General features: G+C 41.4%; 16 non-coding genes across 16 annotated transcripts; all 16 read left to right on the forward strand.

The window, feature by feature from the left end:
• The first annotated feature begins 988 nt into the window (after positions 1-988).
• trnal-cag (transfer RNA leucine (anticodon CAG)) lies at positions 989-1,071 on the forward strand. Its single transcript has one exon. It is a non-coding gene; the product is annotated as a tRNA-Leu (tRNA).
• Positions 1,072-2,581: 1,510 nt separating this feature from the next.
• Positions 2,582-2,664, forward strand: trnal-cag (transfer RNA leucine (anticodon CAG)). The gene has a single exon. It is a non-coding gene; the product is annotated as a tRNA-Leu (tRNA).
• Positions 2,665-3,368: 704 nt separating this feature from the next.
• trnal-cag (transfer RNA leucine (anticodon CAG)) lies at positions 3,369-3,451 on the forward strand. The gene has a single exon. It is a non-coding gene; the product is annotated as a tRNA-Leu (tRNA).
• Positions 3,452-3,750: 299 nt separating this feature from the next.
• On the forward strand, positions 3,751-3,833 carry trnal-cag (transfer RNA leucine (anticodon CAG)). The gene has a single exon. It is a non-coding gene; the product is annotated as a tRNA-Leu (tRNA).
• Positions 3,834-4,932: 1,099 nt separating this feature from the next.
• Positions 4,933-5,015, forward strand: trnal-cag (transfer RNA leucine (anticodon CAG)). Its single transcript has one exon. It is a non-coding gene; the product is annotated as a tRNA-Leu (tRNA).
• A 1,510-nt stretch (positions 5,016-6,525) lies between these two features.
• Positions 6,526-6,608, forward strand: trnal-cag (transfer RNA leucine (anticodon CAG)). Its single transcript has one exon. It is a non-coding gene; the product is annotated as a tRNA-Leu (tRNA).
• A 704-nt stretch (positions 6,609-7,312) lies between these two features.
• On the forward strand, positions 7,313-7,395 carry trnal-cag (transfer RNA leucine (anticodon CAG)). Its single transcript has one exon. It is a non-coding gene; the product is annotated as a tRNA-Leu (tRNA).
• A 769-nt stretch (positions 7,396-8,164) lies between these two features.
• trnal-cag (transfer RNA leucine (anticodon CAG)) lies at positions 8,165-8,247 on the forward strand. The gene has a single exon. It is a non-coding gene; the product is annotated as a tRNA-Leu (tRNA).
• Positions 8,248-9,016: 769 nt separating this feature from the next.
• trnal-cag (transfer RNA leucine (anticodon CAG)) lies at positions 9,017-9,099 on the forward strand. The gene has a single exon. It is a non-coding gene; the product is annotated as a tRNA-Leu (tRNA).
• A 769-nt stretch (positions 9,100-9,868) lies between these two features.
• trnal-cag (transfer RNA leucine (anticodon CAG)) lies at positions 9,869-9,951 on the forward strand. The gene has a single exon. It is a non-coding gene; the product is annotated as a tRNA-Leu (tRNA).
• A 769-nt stretch (positions 9,952-10,720) lies between these two features.
• Positions 10,721-10,803, forward strand: trnal-cag (transfer RNA leucine (anticodon CAG)). The gene has a single exon. It is a non-coding gene; the product is annotated as a tRNA-Leu (tRNA).
• Positions 10,804-11,572: 769 nt separating this feature from the next.
• Positions 11,573-11,655, forward strand: trnal-cag (transfer RNA leucine (anticodon CAG)). The gene has a single exon. It is a non-coding gene; the product is annotated as a tRNA-Leu (tRNA).
• A 704-nt stretch (positions 11,656-12,359) lies between these two features.
• trnal-cag (transfer RNA leucine (anticodon CAG)) lies at positions 12,360-12,442 on the forward strand. Its single transcript has one exon. It is a non-coding gene; the product is annotated as a tRNA-Leu (tRNA).
• A 704-nt stretch (positions 12,443-13,146) lies between these two features.
• trnal-cag (transfer RNA leucine (anticodon CAG)) lies at positions 13,147-13,229 on the forward strand. The gene has a single exon. It is a non-coding gene; the product is annotated as a tRNA-Leu (tRNA).
• A 704-nt stretch (positions 13,230-13,933) lies between these two features.
• trnal-cag (transfer RNA leucine (anticodon CAG)) lies at positions 13,934-14,016 on the forward strand. The gene has a single exon. It is a non-coding gene; the product is annotated as a tRNA-Leu (tRNA).
• A 299-nt stretch (positions 14,017-14,315) lies between these two features.
• On the forward strand, positions 14,316-14,398 carry trnal-cag (transfer RNA leucine (anticodon CAG)). Its single transcript has one exon. It is a non-coding gene; the product is annotated as a tRNA-Leu (tRNA).
• Positions 14,399-14,716: the final 318 nt, after the last annotated feature.

Here is a 14,716-nt window from a genome sequence, read left to right on the forward strand (position 1 = left end):
CACTAATGTTACAAATTAAATGAATGGTAGCTGCACTGCTTTAAGGTAAGATGCTCCAATGTGGCGTCTAGACACAATATTCTATGTAAGCATATAATAACAAAGGGTAAAGCAATGACATATGCAGTGTACGAAATTAAGATACTTTTTGTAATTTTCACTACTTACAGAGGTTTCCAGTCAGGAAGGCCAAGCAGTCTAAGGCGCTGCGTTCAGGTCGCAGTCTCCAATGGACGTGTGCGTTGGAATCCAACTTCTAACACGGATTGATGTGGTTCACTTGCTCGCTAGCCTGTAAAGTGATTAGGTAAAGGCCACAATACTTTGCTGTGATTTTCTAAAGTCCTAATAGTCCCATCGCTAGAGTATTGGTATAAAGATGGCATTAATGTTACAAAGTAACATGCTAGAGGCTTTCACTTACATGAATGCTAGCTGCACTGCTTCAAGGTAAGATGCTACAATGCGGCGTCTAGACACAATATTCTATGTAAGCATATAATAACAAAGGGTAAAGCAATGACATATGCAGTGTACGAAATCAAGATACTTTTATAATTTTCACTACTTACGGCATTTTCCAGGCAGGAAGGCCAAGCAGTCTAAGGCGCTGCGTTTAGGTCGCAGTCTCCAATGGACGTGTGCGTTGGAATCCAACTTCTAACACGGATTGATGTGGTTCACTTGCTCGCTAGCCTGTAAAGTGATGAGGTAAAGGCCACAATACTTTGCTGTGATTTTCTAAAGTCCTAATAGTCCCATCGCTAGAGTATTGGTATAAAGATGGCATTAAAGTTACAAAGTAACATGCTAGAGGCTTTCACTTGCATGAATGCTAGCTGCACTGCTTCAAGGTAAGATGCTGCAATGCGGCGTCTAGACACAATATTCTATGTAAGAATATACTAACAAAGGGTAAAGCAATGACATATGCAGTGTACGAAATCCAGATACTTTTTGTATTTTTCACTACTTACGATATTTTCAAGTCAGGATGGCCGAGCGGTCTAAGGCGCTGCGTTCAGGTCGCAGTCTCCATTGGAGGCGTGGTTTCGAATCCCACTTTTGACAGGATAGATTTGGTTCACTTGCTCGGCTGCCTGTATTGAGATTAGGTAAAGGCAACAATGCTGTGCTGTGATTTTGTAAAGTATCAATAGTCCCGTCGCTAGAGTATAGGTATAAAGATGGCATTAATGTTACCAATTAAATGAATGGTAGCTGCACTGCTTTAAGGTAAGATGCTGCAATGCGGCGTCTAGACACAATATTCTATGTAAGCATATAATAACAAAGGGTAAAGCAATGACATATGCAGTGTACGAAATCAAGATACTTTTATAATTTTCACTACTTACAGAGGTTTCCAGTCAGGAAGGCCAAGCAGTCTAAGGCGCTGCGTTCAGGTCGCAGTCTCCAATGGACGTGTGCGTTGGAATCCAACTTCTAACACGGATTGATGTGGTTCACTTGCTCGCTAGCCTGTAAAGTGATTAGGTAAAGGCCACAATACTTTGCTGTGATCTTCTAAAGTCCTAATAGTCCCATCGCTAGAGTATTGGTCTAAAGATGGCATTAATGTTACAAAGTAACATGCTAGAGGCGTGCACTTGCATGAATGGTAGCTGCACTGCTTCAAGGTAAGATGCTGCAATGCGGCGTCTAGACAATATTCTATGTAAGAATATACTAACAAAGGGTAAAGCAATGACATATGCAGTGTACGAAATCCAGATACTTTTTGTAATTTTCACTACTTACAGAGGTTTCCAGTCAGGAAGGCCAAGCAGTCTAAGGCGCTGCGTTCAGGTCGCAGTCTCCAATGGACGTGTGCGTTGGAATCCAACTTCTAACACAGATTGATGTGGTTCACTTGCTCGCTAGCCTTTAAAGTGATTAGGTAAAGGCCACAATACTTTGCTGTGATCTTCTAAAGTCCTAATAGTCCCATCGCTAGAGTATTGGTATAAAGATGGCATTAAAGTTACAAAGTAACATGCTAGAGGCTTTCACTTACATGAATGCTAGCTGCACTGCTTCAAGGTAAGATGCTGCAATGCGGCGTCTAGACACAATATTCTATGTAAGCATATAATAACAAAGGGTAAAGCAATGACATATGCAGTGTACGAAATCAAGATACTTTTATAATTTTCACTACTTACGGCATTTTCCAGTGAGGAAGGCCAAGCAGTCTAAGGCGCTGCGTTTAGGTCGCAGTCTCCAATGGACGTGTGCGTTGGAATCCAACTTCTAACACGGATTGATGTGGTTCACTTGCTCGCTAGCCTGTAAAGTGATTAGGTAAAGGCCACAATACTTTGCTGTGATTTTCTAAAGTCCTAATAGTCCCATCGCTAGAGTATTGGTATAAAGATGGCATTAATGTTACAAAGTAACATGCTAGAGGCTTTAACTTACATGAATGGTAGCTGCACTGCTTCAAGGTAAGATGCTGCAATGCGGCGTCTAGACACAATATTCTATGTAAGAATATACTAACAAAGGGTAAAGCAATGACATATGCAGTGTACGAAATCCAGATACTTTCTGTAATTTTCACTACTTACAGCATTTTCAAGTCAGGATGGCCGAGCGGTCTAAGGCGCTGCGTTCAGGTCGCAGTCTCCATTGGAGGCGTGGGTTCGAATCCCACTTCTGACAGGATAGATTTGGTTGACTTTCTCGGGTGCCTGTATTGAGATTAGGTAAAGGCAACAATGCTGTGCTGTGATTTTGTAAAGTCCTAATAGTCCCGTCGCTAGAGTATAGATATAAAGCTGGCATTAATGTTACAAATTAAATGAATGGTAGCTGCACTGCTTTAAGGTAAGATGCTCCAATGCGGCGTCTAGACACAATATTCTATGTAAGCATATAATAACAAAGGGTAAAGCAATGACATATGCAGTGTACGAAATTAAGATACTTTTTGTAATTTTCACTACTTACAGAGGTTTCCAGTCAGGAAGGCCAAGCAGTCTAAGGCGCTGCGTTCAGGTCGCAGTCTCCAATGGACGTGTGCGTTGGAATCCAACTTCTAACACGGATTGATGTGGTTCACTTGCTCGCTAGCCTGTAAAGTGATTAGGTAAAGGCCACAATACTTTGCTGTGATTTTCTAAAGTCCTAATAGTCCCATCGCTAGAGTATTGGTATAAAGATGGCATTAATGTTACAAAGTAACATGCTAGAGGCTTTAACTTACATGAATGGTAGCTGCACTGCTTCAAGGTAAGATGCTGCAATGCGGCGTCTAGACACAATATTCTATGTAAGAATATACTAACAAAGGGTAAAGCAATGACATATGCAGTGTACGAAATCCAGATACTTTCTGTAATTTTCACTACTTACAGCATTTTCAAGTCAGGATGGCCGAGCGGTCTAAGGCGCTGCGTTCAGGTCGCAGTCTCCATTGGAGGCGTGGGTTCGAATCCCACTTCTGACAGGATAGATTTGGTTCACTTTCTCGGTTGCCTGTATTGAGATTAGGTAAAGGCAACAATGCTGTGCTGTGATTTTGTAAAGTCCTAATAGTCCCGTCGCTAGAGTATAGATATAAAGCTGGCATTAATGTTACAAATTAAATGAATGGTAGCTGCACTGCTTTAAGGTAAGATGCTCCAATGCGGCGTCTAGACACAATATTCTATGTAAGCATGTAATAACAAAGGGTAAAGCAATGACATATGCAGTGTACGAAATCCAGATACTTTTTGTAATTTTCACTACTTACAGAATTTTCAAGTCAGGATGGCCGAGCGGTCTAAGGCGCTGCGTTCAGGTCGCAGTCTCCATTGGAGGCGTGGGTTCGAATCCAACTTCTGACAGGATAGATTTGGTTCGGTTGCCTGTATTGAGATTAGGTAAAGGCAACAATGCTGTGCTGTGATTTTGTAAAGTATCAATAGTCCCGTCGCTAGAGTATAGGTATAAAGATGGCATTATTGTTACCAATTAAATGAATGGTAGCTGCACTGCTTTAAGGTAAGATGCTGCAATGCGGCGTCTAGACACAATATTCTATGTAAGCATATAATAACAAAGGGTAAAGCAATGACATATGCAGTGTACGAAATCAAGATACTTTTATAATTTTCACTACTTACAGAGGTTTCCAGTCAGGAAGGCCAAGCAGTCTAAGGCGCTGCGTTCAGGTTGCAGTCTCCAATGGACGTGTGCGTTGGAATCCAACTTCTAACACGGATTGATGTGGTTTACTTGCTCGCTAGCCTGTAAAGTGATTAGGTAAAGGCCACAATACTTTGCTGTGATTTTCTAAAGTCCTAATAGTCCCATCGCTAGAGTATTGGTATAAAGATGGCATTAATGTTACAAAGTAACATGCTAGAGGCTTTCACTTACATGAATGCTAGCTGCACTGCTTCAAGGTAAGATGCTGCAATGCGGCGTCTAGACACAATATTCTATGTAAGCATATAATAACAAAGGGTAAAGCAATGACATATGCAGTGTACGAAATCAAGATACTTTTATAATTTTCACTACTTACGGCATTTTCCAGGCAGGAAGGCCAAGCAGTCTAAGGCGCTGCGTTTAGGTCGCAGTCTCCAATGGACGTGTGCGTTGGAATCCAACTTCTAACACGGATTGATGTGGTTCACTTGCTCGCTAGCCTGTAAAGTGATGAGGTAAAGGCCACAATACTTTGCTGTGATTTTCTAAAGTCCTAATAGTCCCATCGCTAGAGTATTGGTATAAAGATGGCATTAAAGTTACAAAGTAACATGCTAGAGGCTTTCACTTGCATGAATGCTAGCTGCACTGCTTCAAGGTAAGATGCTGCAATGCGGCGTCTAGACACAATATTCTATGTAAGAATATACTAACAAAGGGTAAAGCAATGACATATGCAGTGTACGAAATCCAGATACTTTTTGTATTTTTCACTACTTACGATATTTTCAAGTCAGGATGGCCGAGCGGTCTAAGGCGCTGCGTTCAGGTCGCAGTCTCCATTGGAGGCGTGGTTTCGAATCCCACTTTTGACAGGATAGATTTGGTTCACTTGCTCGGCTGCCTGTATTGAGATTAGGTAAAGGCAACAATGCTGTGCTGTGATTTTGTAAAGTATCAATAGTCCCGTCGCTAGAGTATAGGTATAAAGATGGCATTAATGTTACCAATTAAATGAATGGTAGCTGCACTGCTTTAAGGTAAGATGCTGCAATGCGGCGTCTAGACACAATATTCTATGTAAGCATATAATAACAAAGGGTAAAGCAATGACATATGCAGTGTACGAAATCAAGATACTTTTATAATTTTCACTACTTACAGAGGTTTCCAGTCAGGAAGGCCAAGCAGTCTAAGGCGCTGCGTTCAGGTCGCAGTCTCCAATGGACGTGTGCGTTGGAATCCAACTTCTAACACGGATTGATGTGGTTCACTTGCTCGCTAGCCTGTAAAGTGATTAGGTAAAGGCCACAATACTTTGCTGTGATCTTCTAAAGTCCTAATAGTCCCATCGCTAGAGTATTGGTCTAAAGATGGCATTAATGTTACAAAGTAACATGCTAGAGGCGTGCACTTGCATGAATGGTAGCTGCACTGCTTCAAGGTAAGATGCTGCAATGCGGCGTCTAGACAATATTCTATGTAAGAATATACTAACAAAGGGTAAAGCAATGACATATGCAGTGTACGAAATCCAGATACTTTTTGTAATTTTCACTACTTACAGAGGTTTCCAGTCAGGAAGGCCAAGCAGTCTAAGGCGCTGCGTTCAGGTCGCAGTCTCCAATGGACGTGTGCGTTGGAATCCAACTTCTAACACAGATTGATGTGGTTCACTTGCTCGCTAGCCTTTAAAGTGATTAGGTAAAGGCCACAATACTTTGCTGTGATCTTCTAAAGTCCTAATAGTCCCATCGCTAGAGTATTGGTATAAAGATGGCATTAAAGTTACAAAGTAACATGCTAGAGGCTTTCACTTACATGAATGCTAGCTGCACTGCTTCAAGGTAAGATGCTGCAATGCGGCGTCTAGACACAATATTCTATGTAAGCATATAATAACAAAGGGTAAAGCAATGACATATGCAGTGTACGAAATCAAGATACTTTTATAATTTTCACTACTTACGGCATTTTCCAGTGAGGAAGGCCAAGCAGTCTAAGGCGCTGCGTTTAGGTCGCAGTCTCCAATGGACGTGTGCGTTGGAATCCAACTTCTAACACGGATTGATGTGGTTCACTTGCTCGCTAGCCTGTAAAGTGATTAGGTAAAGGCCACAATACTTTGCTGTGATTTTCTAAAGTCCTAATAGTCCCATCGCTAGAGTATTGGTATAAAGATGGCATTAATGTTACAAAGTAACATGCTAGAGGCTTTAACTTACATGAATGGTAGCTGCACTGCTTCAAGGTAAGATGCTGCAATGCGGCGTCTAGACACAATATTCTATGTAAGAATATACTAACAAAGGGTAAAGCAATGACATATGCAGTGTACGAAATCCAGATACTTTCTGTAATTTTCACTACTTACAGCATTTTCAAGTCAGGATGGCCGAGCGGTCTAAGGCGCTGCGTTCAGGTCGCAGTCTCCATTGGAGGCGTGGGTTCGAATCCCACTTCTGAAAGGATAGATTTGGTTGACTTTCTCGGGTGCCTGTATTGAGATTAGGTAAAGGCAACAATGCTGTGCTGTGATTTTGTAAAGTCCTAATAGTCCCGTCGCTAGAGTATAGATATAAAGCTGGCATTAATGTTACAAATTAAATGAATGGTAGCTGCACTGCTTTAAGGTAAGATGCTCCAATGCGGCGTCTAGACACAATATTCTATGTAAGCATATAATAACAAAGGGTAAAGCAATGACATATGCAGTGTACGAAATTAAGATACTTTTTGTAATTTTCACTACTTACAGAGGTTTCCAGTCAGGAAGGCCAAGCAGTCTAAGGCGCTGCGTTCAGGTCGCAGTCTCCAATGGACGTGTGCGTTGGAATCCAACTTCTAACACGGATTGATGTGGTTCACTTGCTCGCTAGCCTGTAAAGTGATTAGGTAAAGGCCACAATACTTTGCTGTGATCTTCTAAAGTCCTAATAGTCCCATCGCTAGAGTATTGGTATAAAGATGGCATTAATGTTACAAAGTAACATGCTAGAGGCTTTAACTTACATGAATGGTAGCTGCACTGCTTCAAGGTAAGATGCTGCAATGCGGCGTCTAGACACAATATTCTATGTAAGAATATACTAACAAAGGGTAAAGCAATGACATATGCAGTGTACGAAATCCAGATACTTTCTGTAATTTTCACTACTTACAGCATTTTCAAGTCAGGATGGCCGAGCGGTCTAAGGCGCTGCGTTCAGGTCGCAGTCTCCATTGGAGGCGTGGGTTCGAATCCCACTTCTGACAGGATAGATTTGGTTCACTTTCTCGGTTGCCTGTATTGAGATTAGGTAAAGGCAACAATGCTGTGCTGTGATTTTGTAAAGTCCTAATAGTCCCGTCGCTAGAGTATAGATATAAAGCTGGCATTAATGTTACAAATTAAATGAATGGTAGCTGCACTGCTTTAAGGTAAGATGCTCCAATGCGGCGTCTAGACACAATATTCTATGTAAGCATATAATAACAAAGGGTAAAGCAATGACATATGCAGTGTACGAAATTAAGATACTTTTTGTAATTTTCACTACTTACAGAGGTTTCCAGTCAGGAAGGCCAAGCAGTCTAAGGCGCTGCGTTCAGGTCGCAGTCTCCAATGGACGTGTGCGTTGGAATCCAACTTCTAACACGGATTGATGTGGTTCACTTGCTCGCTAGCCTGTAAAGTGATTAGGTAAAGGCCACAATACTTTGGTGTGATCTTCTAAAGTCCTAATAGTCCCATCGCTAGAGTATTGGTATAAAGATGGCATTAATGTTACAAAGTAACATGCTAGAGGCTTTAACTTACATGAATGGTAGCTGCACTGCTTCAAGGTAAGATGCTGCAATGCACTGCTTCAAGGATTTGCGATTCTGGGCTATACAAAATAAAATGACTTGACTTGACTTGCAATGCGGCGTCTAGACACAATATTCTATGTAAGAATATACTAACAAAGGGTAAAGCAATGACATATGCAGTGTACGAAATCCAGATACTTTCTGTAATTTTCACTACTTACAGCATTTTCAAGTCAGGATGGCCGAGCGGTCTAAGGCGCTGCGTTCAGGTCGCAGTCTCCATTGGAGGCGTGGGTTCGAATCCCACTTCTGACAGGATAGATTTGGTTCACTTTCTCGGTTGCCTGTATTGAGATTAGGTAAAGGCAACAATGCTGTGCTGTGATTTTGTAAAGTCCTAATAGTCCCGTCGCTAGAGTATAGATATAAAGCTGGCATTAATGTTACAAATTAAATGAATGGTAGCTGCACTGCTTTAAGGTAAGATGCTCCAATGCGGCGTCTAGACACAATATTCTATGTAAGCATATAATAACAAAGGGTAAAGCAATGACATATGCAGTGTACGAAATTAAGATACTTTTTGTAATTTTCACTACTTACAGAGGTTTCCAGTCAGGAAGGCCAAGCAGTCTAAGGCGCTGCGTTCAGGTCGCAGTCTCCAATGGACGTGTGCGTTGGAATCCAACTTCTAACACGGATTGATGTGGTTCACTTGCTCGCTAGCCTGTAAAGTGATTAGGTAAAGGCCACAATACTTTGCTGTGATCTTCTAAAGTCCTAATAGTCCCATCGCTAGAGTATTGGTATAAAGATGGCATTAATGTTACAAAGTAACATGCTAGAGGCTTTAACTTACATGAATGGTAGCTGCACTGCTTCAAGGTAAGATGCTGCAATGCACTGCTTCAAGGATTTGCGATTCTGGGCTATACAAAATAAAATGACTTGACTTGACTTGCAATGCGGCGTCTAGACACAATATTCTATGTAAGAATATACTAACAAAGGGTAAAGCAATGACATATGCAGTGTACGAAATCCAGATACTTTCTGTAATTTTCACTACTTACAGCATTTTCAAGTCAGGATGGCCGAGCGGTCTAAGGCGCTGCGTTCAGGTCGCAGTCTCCATTGGAGGCGTGGGTTCGAATCCCACTTCTGACAGGATAGATTTGGTTCACTTTCTCGGTTGCCTGTATTGAGATTAGGTAAAGGCAACAATGCTGTGCTGTGATTTTGTAAAGTCCTAATAGTCCCGTCGCTAGAGTATAGATATAAAGCTGGCATTAATGTTACAAATTAAATGAATGGTAGCTGCACTGCTTTAAGGTAAGATGCTCCAATGCGGCGTCTAGACACAATATTCTATGTAAGCATATAATAACAAAGGGTAAAGCAATGACATATGCAGTGTACGAAATTAAGATACTTTTTGTAATTTTCACTACTTACAGAGGTTTCCAGTCAGGAAGGCCAAGCAGTCTAAGGCGCTGCGTTCAGGTCGCAGTCTCCAATGGACGTGTGCGTTGGAATCCAACTTCTAACACGGATTGATGTGGTTCACTTGCTCGCTAGCCTGTAAAGTGATTAGGTAAAGGCCACAATACTTTGGTGTGATCTTCTAAAGTCCTAATAGTCCCATCGCTAGAGTATTGGTATAAAGATGGCATTAATGTTACAAAGTAACATGCTAGAGGCTTTAACTTACATGAATGGTAGCTGCACTGCTTCAAGGTAAGATGCTGCAATGCACTGCTTCAAGGATTTGCGATTCTGGGCTATACAAAATAAAATGACTTGACTTGACTTGCAATGCGGCGTCTAGACACAATATTCTATGTAAGAATATACTAACAAAGGGTAAAGCAATGACATATGCAGTGTACGAAATCCAGATACTTTCTGTAATTTTCACTACTTACAGCATTTTCAAGTCAGGATGGCCGAGCGGTCTAAGGCGCTGCGTTCAGGTCGCAGTCTCCATTGGAGGCGTGGGTTCGAATCCCACTTCTGACAGGATAGATTTGGTTCACTTTCTCGGTTGCCTGTATTGAGATTAGGTAAAGGCAACAATGCTGTGCTGTGATTTTGTAAAGTCCTAATAGTCCCGTCGCTAGAGTATAGATATAAAGCTGGCATTAATGTTACAAATTAAATGAATGGTAGCTGCACTGCTTTAAGGTAAGATGCTCCAATGCGGCGTCTAGACACAATATTCTATGTAAGCATATAATAACAAAGGGTAAAGCAATGACATATGCAGTGTACGAAATTAAGATACTTTTTGTAATTTTCACTACTTACAGAGGTTTCCAGTCAGGAAGGCCAAGCAGTCTAAGGCGCTGCGTTCAGGTCGCAGTCTCCAATGGACGTGTGCGTTGGAATCCAACTTCTAACACGGATTGATGTGGTTCACTTGCTCGCTAGCCTGTAAAGTGATTAGGTAAAGGCCACAATACTTTGCTGTGATCTTCTAAAGTCCTAATAGTCCCATCGCTAGAGTATTGGTATAAAGATGGCATTAATGTTACAAAGTAACATGCTAGAGGCTTTAACTTACATGAATGGTAGCTGCACTGCTTCAAGGTAAGATGCTGCAATGCACTGCTTCAAGGATTTGCGATTCTGGGCTATACAAAATAAAATGACTTGACTTGACTTGCAATGCGGCGTCTAGACACAATATTCTATGTAAGAATATACTAACAAAGGGTAAAGCAATGACATATGCAGTGTACGAAATCCAGATACTTTCTGTAATTTTCACTACTTACAGCATTTTCAAGTCAGGATGGCCGAGCGGTCTAAGGCGCTGCGTTCAGGTCGCAGTCTCCATTGGAGGCGTGGGTTCGAATCCCACTTCTGACAGGATAGATTTGGTTCACTTTCTCGGTTGCCTGTATTGAGATTAGGTAAAGGCAACAATGCTGTGCTGTGATTTTGTAAAGTCCTAATAGTCCCGTCGCTAGAGTATAGATATAAAGCTGGCATTAATGTTACAAATTAAATGAATGGTAGCTGCACTGCTTTAAGGTAAGATGCTCCAATGCGGCGTCTAGACACAATATTCTATGTAAGCATATAATAACAAAGGGTAAAGCAATGACATATGCAGTGTACGAAATTAAGATACTTTTTGTAATTTTCACTACTTACAGAGGTTTCCAGTCAGGAAGGCCAAGCAGTCTAAGGCGCTGCGTTCAGGTCGCAGTCTCCAATGGACGTGTGCGTTGGAATCCAACTTCTAACACGGATTGATGTGGTTCACTTGCTCGCTAGCCTGTAAAGTGATTAGGTAAAGGCCACAATACTTTGGTGTGATCTTCTAAAGTCCTAATAGTCCCATCGCTAGAGTATTGGTATAAAGATGGCATTAATGTTACAAAGTAACATGCTAGAGGCTTTAACTTACATGAATGGTAGCTGCACTGCTTCAAGGTAAGATGCTGCAATGCACTGCTTCAAGGATTTGCGATTCTGGGCTATACAAAATAAAATGACTTGACTTGACTTGCAATGCGGCGTCTAGACACAATATTCTATGTAAGAATATACTAACAAAGGGTAAAGCAATGACATATGCAGTGTACGAAATCCAGATACTTTCTGTAATTTTCACTACTTACAGCATTTTCAAGTCAGGATGGCCGAGCGGTCTAAGGCGCTGCGTTCAGGTCGCAGTCTCCATTGGAGGCGTGGGTTCGAATCCCACTTCTGACAGGATAGATTTGGTTCACTTTCTCGGTTGCCTGTATTGAGATTAGGTAAAGGCAACAATGCTGTGCTGTGATTTTGTAAAGTCCTAATAGTCCCGTCGCTAGAGTATAGATATAAAGCTGGCATTAATGTTACAAATTAAATGAATGGTAGCTGCACTGCTTTAAGGTAAGATGCTCCAATGCGGCGTCTAGACACAATATTCTATGTAAGCATATAATAACAAAGGGTAAAGCAATGACATATGCAGTGTACGAAATTAAGATACTTTTTGTAATTTTCACTACTTACAGAGGTTTCCAGTCAGGAAGGCCAAGCAGTCTAAGGCGCTGCGTTTAGGTCGCAGTCTCCAATGGACGTGTGCGTTGGAATCCAACTTCTAACACGGATTGATGTGGTTCACTTGCTCGCTAGCCTGTAAAGTGATTAGGTAAAGGCCACAATACTTTGCTGTGATTTTCTAAAGTCCTAATAGTCCCATCGCTAGAGTATTGGTATAAAGATGGCATTAATGTTACAAAGTAACATGCTAGAGGCTTTAACTTACATGAATGGTAGCTGCACTGCTTCAAGGTAAGATGCTGCAATGCGGCGTCTAGACACAATATTCTATGTAAGAATATACTAACAAAGGGTAAAGCAATGACACATGCAGTGTACGAAATCCAGATACTTTCTGTAATTTTCACTACTTACAGCATTTTCAAGTCAGGATGGCCGAGCGGTCTAAGGCGCTGCGTTCAGGTCGCAGTCTCCATTGGAGGCGTGGGTTCGAATCCCACTTCTGACAGGATAGATTTGGTTCACTTTCTCGGGTGCCTGTATTGAGATTAGGTAAAGGCAACAATGCTGTGCTGTGATTTTGTAAAGTCCTAATAGTCCCGTCGCTAGAGTATAGATATAAAGCTGGCATTAATGTTACAAATTAAATGAATGGTAGCTGCACTGCTTTAAGGTAAGATGCTCCAATGCGGTGTCTAGACACAATATTCTATGTAAGCATATAATAACAAAGGGTAAAGCAATGACATATGCAGTGTACGAAATTAAGATACTTTTTGTAATTTTCACTACTTACAGAGGTTTCCAGTCAGGAAGGCCAAGCAGTCTAAGGCGCTGCGTTCAGGTCGCAGTCTCCAATGGACGTGTGCGTTGGAATCCAACTTCTAACACGGATTGATGTGGTTCACTTGCTCGCTAGCCTGTAAAGTGATTAGGTAAAGGCCACAATACTTTGGTGTGATCTTCTAAAGTCCTAATAGTCCCATCGCTAGAGTATTGGTATAAAGATGGCATTAATGTTACAAAGTAACATGCTAGAGGCTTTAACTTACATGAATGGTAGCTGCACTGCTTCAAGGTAAGATGCTGCAATGCGGCGTCTAGACACAATATTCTATGTAAGAATATACTAACAAAGGGTAAAGCAATGACATATGCAGTGTACGAAATCCAGATACTTTCTGTAATTTTCACTACTTACAGCATTTTCAAGTCAGGATGGCCGAGCGGTCTAAGGCGCTGCGTTCAGGTCGCAGTCTCCATTGGAGGCGTGGGTTCGAATCCCACTTCTGACAGGATAGATTTGGTTCACTTTCTCGGTTGCCTGTATTGAGATTAGGCAAAGGCAACAATGCTGTGCTGTGATTTTGTAAAGTCCTAATAGTCCCGTCGCTAGAGTATAGATATAAAGCTGGCATTAATGTTACAAATTAAATGAATGGTAGCTGCACTGCTTTAAGGTAAGATGCTCCAATGCGGCGTCTAGACACAATATTCTATGTAAGCATATAATAACAAAGGGTAAAGCAATGACATATGCAGTGTACGAAATTAAGATACTTTTTGTAATTTTCACTACTTACAGAGGTTTCCAGTCAGGAAGGCCAAGCAGTCTAAGGCGCTGCGTTCAGGTCGCAGTCTCCAATGGACGTGTGCGTTGGAATCCAACTTCTAACACGGATTGATGTGGTTCACTTGCTCGCTAGCCTGTAAAGTGATTAGGTAAAGGCCACAATACTTTGCTGTGATTTTCTAAAGTCCTAATAGTCCCATCGCTAGAGTATTGGTATAAAGATGGCATTAATGTTACAAAGTAACATGCTAGAGGCTTTAACTTACATGAATGGTAGCTGCACTGCTTCAAGGTAAGATGCTGCAATGCGGCGTCTAGACACAATATTCTATGTAAGAATATACTAACAAAGGGTAAAGCAATGACATATGCAGTGTACGAAATCCAGATACTTTCTGTAATTTTCACTACTTACAGCATTTTCAAGTCAGGATGGCCGAGCGGTCTAAGGCGCTGCGTTCAGGTCGCAGTCTCCATTGGAGGCGTGGGTTCGAATCCCACTTCTGACAGGATAGATTTGGTTCACTTTCTCGGTTGCCTGTATTGAGATTAGGTAAAGGCAACAATGCTGTGCTGTGATTTTGTAAAGTCCTAATAGTCCCGTCGCTAGAGTATAGATATAAAGCTGGCATTAATGTTACAAATTAAATGAATGGTAGCTGCACTGCTTTAAGGTAAGATGCTCCAATGCGGCGTCTAGACACAATATTCTATGTAAGCATGTAATAACAAAGGGTAAAGCAATGACATATGCAGTGTACGAAATCCAGATACTTTTTGTAATTTTCACTACTTACAGAATTTTCAAGTCAGGATGGCCGAGCGGTCTAAGGCGCTGCGTTCAGGTCGCAGTCTCCATTGGAGGCGTGGGTTCGAATCCAACTTCTGACAGGATAGATTTGGTTCGGTTGCCTGTATTGAGATTAGGTAAAGGCAACAATGCTGTGCTGTGATTTTGTAAAGTATCAATAGTCCCGTCGCTAGAGTATAGGTATAAAGATGGCATTATTGTTACCAATTAAATGAATGGTAGCTGCACTGCTTTAAGGTAAGATGCTGCAATGCGGCGTCTAGACACAATATTCTATGTAAGCATATAATAACAAAGGGTAAAGCAATGACATATGCAGTGTACGAAATCAAGATACTTTTATAATTTTCACTACTTACAGAGGTTTCCAGTCAGGAAGGCCAAGCAGTCTAAGGCGC

Source organism: Gasterosteus aculeatus, chromosome 13 (genome assembly GCF_964276395.1).
Source record: "Gasterosteus aculeatus chromosome 13, fGasAcu3.hap1.1, whole genome shotgun sequence".
In the NCBI taxonomy this organism is placed as follows: Eukaryota; Metazoa; Chordata; class Actinopteri; order Perciformes; family Gasterosteidae; genus Gasterosteus; species Gasterosteus aculeatus.